We start from the raw sequence: 13,684 nt of genomic DNA, 5'->3' as shown, positions 1-13,684 counted from the left end.
TTAAGTGTCCACAGACTGATGATTTGGGTTGCAAGGTCATTGCTGATATTGGTCAATTGTGTTTTTTGAAAACCAAAGTCACTGCACCCGTTTACCAAGAAATTTGGGAGCAATTCAGGCTTCCTGAAGATGCAGTTTTCATTTTCCAGCAGTATTTGGCACTTGCCCACATTGCCAAACGCACCAAAAGTTGGTTAGATGTCCATGGTGTTGGTGTGCTTGACTGACCTGCAAACTCACCAGACCTGAACCCCATAGAGAATCTATGAGCTATTGTCAAAATGAAAATGAGAAACAAGAGAGCAAAAAATGCAGGTGAGCTGAAGGCCACGGTCAAAGAATATCACCTGAGGTTCCATACCACCTGAGCAGTGCCACAAACTGATCACCTCCATGCCACGCCGAATTAAGGCAGTAATTAAAGCAAAAGGAGATTCTACCAAGTATTGAGTACATGTACATGAGTTTTTTCATTTGGTCTTATGAATTATTGTATATTTGAGATTGAGTGAATTGGTAGGTTTTTGTTAAATGTGAGCCAAAATCATAAAAGTTACAGGTTTTTTTTCAATCGCTAACAAGCGCTTAACCATACTTCAGATACTTTTTCTAAACTCTTAACACAGACTCACACCTACAAAACACAATTGGCCAAATGGATAATTTTCTTCTCAAAAACACATTTTGTTAAATATATACTAAATCTCCATTTCAAAATAAAACGCATCTTTCTCTGCACACAAAAACTTTACCAAAACACTGGAAATCTGACTCAAAATTAAATTATTCTGTCAAAGAATAACACTTGTTTTCACCTCACAAGTTACATGCAGTCAATCAAAGTACACCAGGTTTCAAAATACTGGCTATTGTTGACATTACAAAAACTGCATAGACTTTTCAGTCTCAGTTTAACAGGTATTTGCATGCAAAACATGCAATTCACTGTTTAACACTAAACTTCTTGGTTAGGAAACTGTATGTCAATGTACAGTAATGTTCACATTCAAAAGCATTCCAGTAAAAAGCAAATAAAAAAAAAAAAAAATTTCCTTTACGGTTTACTGCAGGAGATACAGAAGAAACACGGTATGATAGAACAGAAAAGGTTTGACAGTATTGCTTACAGTGAACAAAATATCCAAGAAACACATTAGAGCATTCTGAACAAAAAAAAAAAAACACAACAACAGCAAAAAGCCCAGATAAAAATAAAATAAAAAAAAATAAAAAACCCAGGCACAAAATTACTGTATCTAATCTCTGCGATCTTCAGGGTTAGGACACATATTTTCATCAACATCACATCTGATATTATCCAAGGCGATGCACCTGGGATAAAACCGCTTGGTATGTCGGATCCACCCTTGGCAATCATGAATGGTGATGTCCCTGCAGCCAGCATCCATGGCTTCAAGGAGGGACATCTGGTCATGTGGCTGATGGTCATAAACCTTCCACCTCCATGCAGAAAAGAACTCCTCTATGGGGTTGAGGAAAGGTGAATAGGGTGGAAGGAAGACACATATCAGTCTTGGGTGGACTTCAAACCATGTTGTTATTGCTTGCGAATGATGGAAAGCCACATTGTCCCAGGTAATTACAAAGTTCCTCATGTTTTCACCCTCCTGATCCTGCTCTGAAACCAGGCGCTGGTGGAGATCATTGAGAAAGGCAAGGAGGTGCTCTGAATTATAGGGTCCAACCTGACATCTGTGAAGGAGTAATCCTGCATTTGCAATTGCTGCACACATGGTAATGTTTGCCCCTCTCTGTCCTGGCACATCAACTGTGGCCCTTTTCCCAATTACATTTCGTCCACGTCGACGCCTTTTGGCCAGATTGAATCCTGCCTCATCTATGTATACGAATTCATGAGGGGCCTGATTGGCCTCCAATTCCATAACTCTCTGAAACAAAGTTTATGTAAATCATGTCATTACGTAATATATACCATACTGTACTGTAACCTATTACTGTAAAGGTTACCTACTTGCAAAGTGCAAAGCTTATAGAACTGGACATCGAATTGAATATACAGTACACTATACCTGGACATATTGTTGTCGTAGCTCCTTGACTCTCTCACTGTTCCTCTCAAAGGGAACAGTGTAAAGCTGCTTCATCCGCACTCGGTGTTTGGACAATGTCCGCCTAATCGTTGTGAGGCTGATGCTATCGATATTGTCAAATATCTCATGGTCCTCTACAATTCTAGTTTGAATTTCATGCAGTTTTATTGCATTATTTGCAACAACCATTTCTAAAATGGCAAGCTCTTGGTCATTATTTAGGAGCTTTCCTCTTCCCCCAGAGGGTGGAAGACGTTGCATTCTTTAGAGGAAAAAAAAAAAAATAATAAAAGACATATGCATTACTGTATGACCTTATTGACAAGTCAAGTGAGAACAGAAACAATCCATGTAAAATGTAATACTTACCTGTTGGTTTGTTGAAAGATGCGTATAATGGAGGCAACCGTTGACCGCCTCAAATTGGGCTGCACTCTTTCACCAGCCTCTCTTAGTGAAAGACCATGGTTGATTATATGGTCAATGATAGTACCACGCATTCTTACACCTCTACCTTGCCCTCTCCTTGGCCCTGCTCCTCTCATTGCTCCTGCACCTCTCACTGCTCCTGCACCTCTCACTGCTCCTCTCACTGCTCCTCTCACTGCTCCTCTCACTGCTCCTCTCACTGCTCCTCTCATTGCTCCTGCTCCTCTCACTGCTCCTCTCATTGCTCCTGCTCCTCTCATTGCTCCTGCACCTCTCACTGCTCCTCTCATTGCTCCTGCTCCTCTCACTGCTCCTCTCACTGCTCCTGCTCCTCTCACTGCTCCTCTCACTGCTCCTGCTCCTCTCACTGCTCCTCTCATTGCTCCTGCTCCTCTCACTGCATCTCTCACTGCTCCTGCTCCTCTCACTGCATCTCTCACTGCTCCTGCTCCTCTCACTGCATCTCTCTCTGCTCCTGCTCCTCTCACTGCATCTCTCACTGCTCCTCTCACTGCTCCTGCACCTCTCACTGCTCCTCTCACTGTTCCTGCTCCTCTCACTGCTCCTGCTCCTCTCACTGCTCCTGCTCCTCTCACTGCTCCTGCTCCTCTCACTGCTCCTCTCACTGCTCCTGCTCCTCTCACTGCATCTCTCACAGCTCCTGCTCCTCTCACTGCTCCTGCTCCTCTCACTGCATCTCTCACTGCTCCTGCTCCTCTCACTGCTCCTCTCACTGCTCCTCTCACTGCTCCTGCACCTCTCACTGCTCCTCTCACTGTTCCTGCTCCTCTCACTGCTCCTGCTCCTCTCACTGCTCCTGCTCCTCTCACTGCTCCTCTCACTGCATCTCTCACTGCTCCTGCTCCTCTCACTGCATCTCTCACTGCTCCTGCTCCTCTCACTGCTCCTGCTCCTCTCACTGCTCCTCTCACTGTTCCTGCTCCTCTCACTGGACCACTTGCTCTTACTCTTCCTCGTCCAGACATTACAGTGTTTGTCTTTTTCTGTTTCTGTTTCCAAAAACATCACTCCTCAAAGTCCTCCTTTTATTGTATAAGTGTCAATGTAGTAGAAAAAAACAGCAACTGAGTCTAAGCCAGACTGGAATCAGCTGTGGTTGGCCCAATTTACACAACATAAATCAGCTGTGTGTCAATTAATCATTCGTTTGTTTATTATCAGCTAAGATATATTGTTTTTGAACTGATATCATTGCAGAAGCAGAGGTTTTTATACTGTATCTAAGGTTTGGAATATTGTTTTTGCTATTGTGGGATGTTGTGTGTTAACATTTGTAAATATTGCAAAAAACGATCCATAATTTTGTTGGGAGGTATAGCTTGTCTGTTAAGAAAATGTAAGCATTGTGGTAATGTGTTCAATGACTCCATATTGTGTGAAAACGACATGAAATGTGTGAATGGTATGGCCACAATAGATAGATGCTGTGCTTATTGTGTTTAGAGTTTTGAAAATGTGACAACTGCTTGGACAAATGCTTGTTAGCGACTGAAAAAAAACTGTAAAAGAACCAAAGACTTACTTCAGTCTGTGTGCACTGAATTCATTTAATACACATTAAGTTACATTAAGTTTCACAATTTGAGTTGAATTACTGATATAAATGAACTTTTCCATGACATTCTAATTCATTGATAAGCATCTGTAAATGCCCTTTATGCTTTGGGAAGCTGAACAAGGTTATCATTCTCTCACAACCAAAAACACACTTCTTTGGTGAAACACTGTTGATTTTGTGATCGTAAAACAAAATTACAAATTCTTGTTGAGCAAATCCTGTGCAGTGTGGAAGCACTTTAGCCTGCTCTTTTTCTCGCTCTGGTCAACAAAGTGCCCATACAGTACAAGGAATTCTGTTCTATGACTTCAAACAGGGCCATACTTGAAAAAAGCTTTCGAAACCATGAACCCCAATGGACTGTATTTGGGACAGAAATACTCCATCATATGTCCAAATAGTTTTGTGAAACTTGCCAGTTTTAGCATGAGAATCCACCTCTTTAACAGTGTAAGTCAGAATGCATGAGAATGCATAAGACATCCCCTTTAAATTTTGCTGTCCCTTTAAAGGGGTGGTTAATTGCCATTTCACGTTTTAACGTTAGTGTGTAATGTTGCTGTTTGAGCATAAACAATATCTGCAAAGTTGCAGTTCTGAAAGTTAAATGCAAACAGAGATATCGTCTTTTAAAATTCTGCCAGTTTAATGCCAAAAAAAAAAAAAAAAAGGGAAATCGATTGGCCGTTTGAGGCTGGCTGATAAAGGGAGACAATCCCGTAGACTCCATGTTAAAATGCCCAACTTTACAGCAGAAAAAACTTGTTTACAGCCTGGTGCAAAAAATTATTTTGGTCCATATAGCTAATTTTGCCCTTCATGACAACTGTGATGGTGAATTTTTTTTAATAACTCATCCGTTTAAATTACATTAAGCCTTAAATTTTGCATAATTAAGGGCGTGGCCACTAGAGTGACAGGTGGATTGCCGCTGCTGTCACTGCCGTCGTGCTTTGCGGGCGTGGCTTCAGCAACCAGGTTCCGCCTTTTTGCCTATTTTTGATTACCCCAGAGTGACCCTGAGATGGCGACAGCCCGCTCCAAAACATAATAACAGGAAATAAATTTAGGCGTCTGTGAGAGAAGGGAAAAATCAATGTGGAATAAAAGTAAATTATGTGAAAAAAAAAGTTTCTTTTTTTTTTTTTTAATGAAGCATGAACACATGTTAAACTGCACCCCATAAACACAAACAAGCCTAGAAAAAACCCAGTCAACCGCCCCTTTAAGTAAGATTGCTCACTGTTGCTTTGTGTTCAGCAGAAATGGCACATTGAAAGTGGAATTATATTTATATTTCTTTGTGAAAAAAATTTGCACATTTGCATACTATATTTTGGTGGAGAGTCTTGGGGAATGCAGATCTAATAACCAACTTTTCATTATATCAATATTTATTACTGGTTGCTTCATACATTAATCCTATTCTTATTACTCTTTTGTCCTTTACATCTTTTTAATGAACAATGCATAAAGGAGAGATTAATTGATGAAGGTTATTTTTGGATCCGATGGCCTTCTCTATTAAATTAGGAAAACACACACACTGTCATCTGTCAGTCATTTAAAAGCCATTAGCTGTCTCCTACACTGCTTCTGCTGTGTCCAATCTGAACATGATGCTCTTTAACTCATGGCCACTCCATCATTAGTTATGGTGTATTGTTTACCTCTCTCTCTCTGTTTACTTCCAAACACACTAATTGATGTCTTTTTACATTGAAAGCTGTGGGTGAGCTGAAAATGGCGTTGTTAGTTCACCCAAAAATTTAAATGTGATGTTTATCTGCTTACCCCCAGGGCATCCAGGATGCATGTGACTTTGTTTCTTCAGTAGAACACAAACAAAGATTTTTAATACAAAACATGGAGTCTGTCAGTCTTATAATGGAAGTGAACGGCTAAAATGACACTCTATCTACAATCTCAATTAGGAGTGTAAATGGTCCTTTTGAAAGATAGGTTGTGGCAATGCACTTATACGTCTGCGATCTGTCATAAAGTAAGAAGAAGAAGACACTTTGAATCTTTTGTTGATCCTGGATCAACATTACTGTCTAGAAATATAGACTTAACCCAGTACCTACCCCTAAACCTAACCCTACCCATAATTTATTCCTAAAATCAGAGGGAAATGATAAGTAAATAACAAGGGTGTAGAAGCATCTAACCCTGACTGTAAGCCTAAAATTGACATTTCTTGAAAACTTATCCCTTGATTCTGATTTGTTGATTGGTATGTTGTTCCAGGATCAACAAGGATGTTGATCCAGGAACATGTTGTACTTGGTGAAATCACATTCACCTTGCGTGAATTAGAGGTAAAAAAAAAACAAAACAAAAAAAATATACATACTGTTACGGAAGCTCTAAGCGGCCATGCATTATAATATTTTTTCTTCTTGTCTTCTCGTTATAACGACTTAATTTTTTTCGTTATCTCGACATAACGAAGTTCATTTTCTCATTATAACGACTTCATTTTCTCGTTTTCTCAAAATAACGAAGTTCGTTTTCTCGTTAGAACGACTTAATTTTCTCTAAGAAGTTACAAAACTGCGCCAGAAGGTGGCACTATAGACCTGAATATAACTGATGGGGCGTTGTACACTATCCACTTTACTGTACGCGGACCTTCCTCGTGATCGCTATAATTTGTGCAGTCTTCATTACTGACATTTAATTAATTCATAAATGTTAAATGCTTGAATCAATATGAATATTTTGTGTATTAAGTTCCTGCTAGATGCATGAGTTTCACCAACGCGTTCTGTGTCATAAAATAACTGCTTATCAAAACCAAGGTTGACATCACAGTATTCTGTTTATCTACAGTAGGACGGGATTTAACGATGTAGGCTGATGTGCTTCTTTTCCTTATTACTTATCTTTATTGCTAACCATATTGATGAGAAATGTGATGTATATGTAAAATCCATAGACTAATTTAATTCAGTTTTGTTCTATAATGTTGTAATCGTTTTTTTCTACACACACACACACACACACACTACAAGTACACATGGATGCTCTTTTCAAACAGAAGCTTGTAACACACATGATATCTGCCACATCATATAATGACTACTACAAATTACAAATTATATATAATTTTATTTCAAATAAAGGGAAAATGAAAAGTGAGTTTAGTCCAAGCAGCTCTAATTTCGTGGTGTTGCCATTTAAACATGCTAATTACAAAAACAAAACGTTCGTTGTACTGTCTCTGGAAAAATCAACAGTGATTGATCAGCCTTTATTTATATACAGTATTGTAGACGTTATTACCTAGGCGAAGCTAAATTTGCTGAAATATAGGCTACAGTAAGAGCGCCTACATGGTTGTCCATCAGATTGACAAAGTTGAGTTTGTTACTATAACAACAGTAAAACTGTCATGTTGTTAAAACGAGAAAACAAACTTTCGTTATGTCGAGATAACGAGAAAAATAAGTCATTATAACGAGAAAACGAACTGCGTTATGTCGAGATAACGAGAAAAATAAGTCGTTATAATGAGAAAACGACTTTCGTTATGTCGAGATAACGAGAAAATTAAGTCGTTATAACGAGAAAACAAAAAGGAAAAAAAAATATAATGCATGGCCGCTTAGAACTTCAGTTTCTTGCACAGACTTATCATAGGGTTGGGCAAGTTAACGCGTTATTATCATGTTAACGCAATTATTTTAGCGTGCGTTAACGCAGTTTTTTTATTATTATAAAAGTCAGTTGCTTACTGGCTCTAAATACACATGCAGACAAATCATGGGTCACAGGAGGAGATGCTCCCGATCAAATTATTTAGGCTAAGCATCAGCATTCACAAACCACTGTCCACTGTTATTTTTAAAGGGGTCACATGATGCTGTTAAAAAGAACATTATTTTGTGTATTTGGTGTAATGTAATGTGTTTATGCGGTTTAAGATTAAAAAAACATTATTTGCCACATACTGTACATTATTATTTCTCCACTATGCTCCGCCTTCTGAAACACATCGATTTTCACAAGGCTCATCTTTCTGAAAAGTGAGGTGTGCTGTGATTGGCCAGTTTTCCAGCGCATTGTGATTGTCTGAATGCCTCAAGCTTGTGACAGAAATTTTTCACCTCTTAACATATTGTGATGTCTTGTACAGCCGGCGCGACAAGACAAAAACATAAAACCCATTATAAACATGATTTCTAGTCATGTTTTCTTTTGGAAGGCCAAACAAAGTAGTTTTACTTTCACTGTGAAACACACAGTGTCTATATGACATGGCCACGGCGGCAAAAACAATACTAAAACAAGAATAAAAGGTACACCTTCTTTGTTTGCGTAAACATTTGGGCAGCGTTATGCAAATCTTCCCACATACTTCCCGCATACATCTTAGAATGAGCTGTTTCAGGGGAGTGAACTTTTATAAAGAATATCTCTTTGGATTTGAGACTTTAGCAACTTCATAGATCTTCTTTATTCACCAAGAGCTTGTAACACTCCAAAGTGAAAGGAAAATTTTCAATTGCGTCATATGACCCCTTTAACAGAAAACTTCATAAATGGGAAATATGACATTTCTGATAATATGTGAAGACTTCAGAGAAGCACTTGCTCAGCACAGTGGAGCACATTGTTTTGTTAACTTTGTGGTTTATTATGTTGAGTCGTATGGGACGCTGTAACACACGGCCCTCTCACAATATATTGCTTTACATATCTATTGCTTTTGCCGCTCAGAAATATTCACACAATCAAGCACCACATATCAGAAGATCTGCGCTCCAGCGTGGTTAGCGCCAAGGGGCAAGGAACTCGACCGGAAGTTGAAGTCGGGTGGGGGCTGCCATCTTTTAGCAGAACTTCACTTGCGTTAGCATTCCCATTGACTCCCATTCATTTTGGCGTCACTTTGACAGCGAATAACTTTACATCTGAGGCGTTTAAAGACTCTGTTTGTCCATTATTTATTTCTAAAGATACACGACAATGTATAAAGGGCTCCATTACCTTCTATGTTACATTATGGCCCCGTATAAACAGTTTTTGTAAAAAATAGGCTAACGATTGCGTCATAACCACTCGTCTCTCTGTCACATTACCGTACAGACAGGTGGAGAAGCTCGCAGGCAATTAACTTAATATGGCGTACTGGCGTTACATTTTAAAATACTATACAAAATAATGAATCAGAATACTTACTCCTACTCACTCACGACAAAGAACTCCCCGCTCAAGCTCGCCGTCTCTGCAAGATTAACGATGGCAGTTTTCACGCACAGCTACTAGAAGATTTACATCTGGCAGACAGGTTGCTGACGTCGTTAAGCTTCGTTTGAGTCTGCGCGTCAGAAACGGAAGTGCTAAAAAACGCTAAAACTGGGCTTCATTTGTCTCAATTGAGTTCCAATGGGGTCGCTGTGTCCATTTCTTTTACTGTCTATGGTTAGCGCTCACACTTACTGATCTATATATAACTGAACCGCGCTCTGGCCCACCTCTTCCAACCGAGCCAGGGACTGCTAAACAGAGCGATCACACTAGTAAAATGAACCAGGCTTTGAGGGTTTAAGACTGCCTGGTGTGAGCATTCCCTAATTATTTTCCTGCATCCCACACACAAACTAGTCTTTACAAATCAATGTATTGTTACGAGCTGCAGGGTTTAATTTGGTTTTGTTTGATCATGTTTTTTTTTTTTTTTTTAATGTTTTAGCCATGATTCCTATTAACCTACATTATAAGACTGAAAGACTGCAACGGTTTGTGTTAAAAATCATCGTTTATGTTCTACTGAAGAAAAAAAGTCACCTATATAACAAAATATTTATGTCCACTTATTTAAGTACAGTACAAACAAGGGCATAATTGTACAGATATGTATATATGTGTGTGCATATATATATATATATATATATATATATATATATATATACTGTATATATATATATATATATATATATATATATTATATATATATATATATATATATATATATATATATATATATATATATATATATATATATATATATGCGTAAGTTTAAATAATGTTAATTAAATTCATGCATAAATTGTAAAAACTCTCCATTGGTTTTTGCACTGCTTGCAATCACGTTCAATACATTAGGGGGCATTGCTATGTAATCTGCAGCATTTTGTTGCATTGATGATTTCTCTTATTAACTGAGTTTGGATTGTTTTCGAGCACAAAGCTGAACTTTTATGCTACATAAAACATTATTTGTATCTGTCAGCTCCTATTCATGCTGGTAGAGTCAAATATGTGTTATCATGACAATAAAACAAAGTGTGTGTATATTAGCCTGCTTGTAAATACTGAAACTCTGTTTGTTTCATTTAAAACTGTCATGCATCACCATTGAGCTGCAATTTAACCAACCTATGGTCCTGTTATGTCCAGGTATGTGTTTTTTTCTGGCTTTTGTCATGTTCTGTGTGTAAATCGTTAGCCGTTAGCATTAGCACACATGCTTTACATTTGCACGTGCCGAACTATGTGTTGCATCATTTGATAGTTGCATTTCCCTGTTCTGTATTTCTTTTATACTAAAATATATAAAATTCTGGTCACTTGAGTTTACAGTTTCACTGCATTAAGTTGATTTAATGAGAATAAAGAAGAAAAGATACAGTTTTATATTTTATTTATTTATCTCTGTTTTATTCAGATTAATGTCAAAAGTTCATGTTCATTCAGAGAAAATGTAATCAGCAGGAAATGATGCTAGGTGCTGCAGTCATTCTTTATAGTGCGTCCGCATCCCATGGGTTTGAGGGTCACTCAGATCAAGGACGAGGTGTGGCGTTGAGGACCTTGGAGAGAGGGGTTATATATATCTGATACGATTGATTTTTTGAAAGAAATCTCCTATTCTCATGCAGGCTGCATTTATTTGAAATATTATTTCACTTTAAAATAACTATTTCAAAATGTATTTCATTCCTCTGAAGTGAAAGCTGAATTTTCTGAACCCTTATCTTCAGTGTCACATGAACCTTCAGATATGCTGATTTGCTGCTCAAGAAACATTTATCAGTGTTGAAAATAGTTGTGCTGTCTAATATTTTTGTGAAAACCATAATACTTGTTTTCTTTGATGAGTTAAAAAGTTCAAAAGAACAGTATTTATTTAAAATAAAAACAATATAACATTATGTTTTTTTTTTTTGTTTTTTTTTACTTTTGAATGGTACTTTGCTAGAGAACTTGCATGATATATGCAGGGTCTCCTTTAGAAATGTATGAAATTATTCAACCTCTTCAGACAAACAGTATTTTAGATAATTTCATAAATACATTAGGTGTGTCTGTAAGGTTCTGACATTTGCACTTTTAGATTTGAAAACAAAGTTAAAGGCTTTCAGAAGCATTCAAAATGCAAATGTCATGACAATCATAATATTTGCATACTGAATTGAAACTGATGTTTCTTCTGACTTTTTTCATAAATTTTTTACTTTTTCTTACATATCTTGAATATTATAATCCTTTTCTCACTTTGTCTCTCCATGTACATGTAGATTTATTTATTTTGCCTTGCAGGGACTGATCTTTTCTTTCATGAAATGCAAATCTAGTTTTAAATATGCAATCAACAATATTAAATATTCAATAATTACCTCCAGAAACTGGCTGCAAATAATGCCATTAAATCACATTCACACATGCACACACGCTTGAACTTATCGTTTGCACTCTCTCCATTTTTATGAAATGTTAAATACTGTATATTGTTCTTGTTGTGGTAGTATGTTGTAATAACTCTTTAGAATAAGGTATAGAAAAGACTGTAATGGAATTTTTGAGACTCTATTTTTTTTTTGTTTATTTAGGACAGGTGAGTATGTTTAGGGCTGGCTGATTGCTCTGATTTTCCGCTGTAGAATAAGATAAAATGCAAGAAGATGGGAGTTGAACTTCTTATAACTTGAGCGCCGTTTTCTTAGAAAGCTGTTTCATGAATACGACTCTGCAAGAGACTCCAGTGCAACAGTCAAACATGTCCATGTTACATAAAAAAAGTGGAAAAGTGTAATCGAGTAAAAAACCTGTACAGAACTTCTACTGTATGTCTGAAATTTCATGTTTACATCATGGTGACATCAGGCTGAAAGCTGCTGTTAATTGTTTTTTACTGAACATTTATAGTAAATAATAGTCTACCTGTCATTTTGAATTTGAATTATCTTCATTATTGAGACTTTTTAAGGATTTTCCTTGTATTGGTTATGTATTCTTTTTTTTTAAGACAAGTACAATATGTAGTTGTAGTTCATGCATCTTTTCTGCAAAGATATTTAGCAAGTGATTTGTTTAACATTTACATCATGTTGTTACATACATCAACTTCATTTGTGGTGCACTTGGAATAGAATTTTCATTAACTGCAGGGTTAATACAGAAAAATATACTTGAATCATGATTTAGTTACATTTTCAAGTAAAAAAATTAAAATCTCTCAAATGTTCTGAAAAAAATTAGATTTTTTTTCTTTTTGCCATATCACCCAGGCCTATTTAGAATTAAAGGCTCTCTAAACATAATGTTTATTTGTGTCCCTTGACAGTCATTTAAACTGGGTTTGAGGCTGAGTGTGTGTTATTGCTTTCTCCCAGGAGTCTGTGTGCCTTTTAGAGTGTCACAACATGTCAGACTGTCCCTGGTAACACACCTGCCTGGCAGCAGCAGCGTGTGTGTGGTGTGTGATTTACACAGCCTGGGGGAAGAAGTTTCTGCAATATCCCATACATACACATAAACAGACTCAGTTTCTCTCCTCTTTGAATCTGAACTCCCTCTTTAATGGATCAGGTCTGGTTTTGAGGCATGCAGTGGGCCCCAAAAATCCACACAGAAATGTCTGAATGTCACTGGATTAGATAACAAAAAATCAATGCAAGTGACATTTGTTTTAAAGAAAGAGATAAAGTAAAATAATAATAGTAATAACGTTTTCTAAGTTTTAAATGATAACAACATATTATATTTTATGGTTGTGAACATTAGAGATTAATTTTCCTAATGTGATGAACTACACTTGTGTGAGCTTGAAGAGATCGGATTTAAATACACTAAAAGTCACCAGCCTAAAAAGTAATTGCAAAATGAGGGACCCTAATTTGAATACTTATGGAAAATTAATGTTATATGTAATTTTAGGACAAACTAAATCGCATGTGGCTATTTTGGAATTTGGCAGAACATCTAAAGCAACTTGCAAGGGACAGTCTTCCTGGAGGTTACAGGAAAGATATGTCATTGCTTGCATGTGAAAAATGCTTCCTCCTATCAATGCAAGAAACAGGTAACTTGGAACAAACTTCACTTGGAACAATCCTAAATTTGTGTGAGCTTTTTTGAATAGTGAAATTTTAAGGGTATGCTTGTAACCATGGCAAATTATGTCATTAACATAACCTGCTACAGGGCAGGTTTTACTTCAGGTTTCTGTGTTCACTGAGGACACATAAACTACACATCTAGGGTTGACTAAACTAAGTCCAAATTGGTTTTCTAGAACAATAACTCTGAGCGGTGAAGTCATTGTGTGGCCTCCTGGGAGCTGTATTCTGCTCTGGGGGAAGTGTTTTTCTAT

Source organism: Carassius gibelio, chromosome A9, assembly GCF_023724105.1.
Source record: "Carassius gibelio isolate Cgi1373 ecotype wild population from Czech Republic chromosome A9, carGib1.2-hapl.c, whole genome shotgun sequence".
In the NCBI taxonomy this organism is placed as follows: Eukaryota; Metazoa; Chordata; class Actinopteri; order Cypriniformes; family Cyprinidae; genus Carassius; species Carassius gibelio.
Note: the sequence above shows the minus strand (reverse complement) of the source record.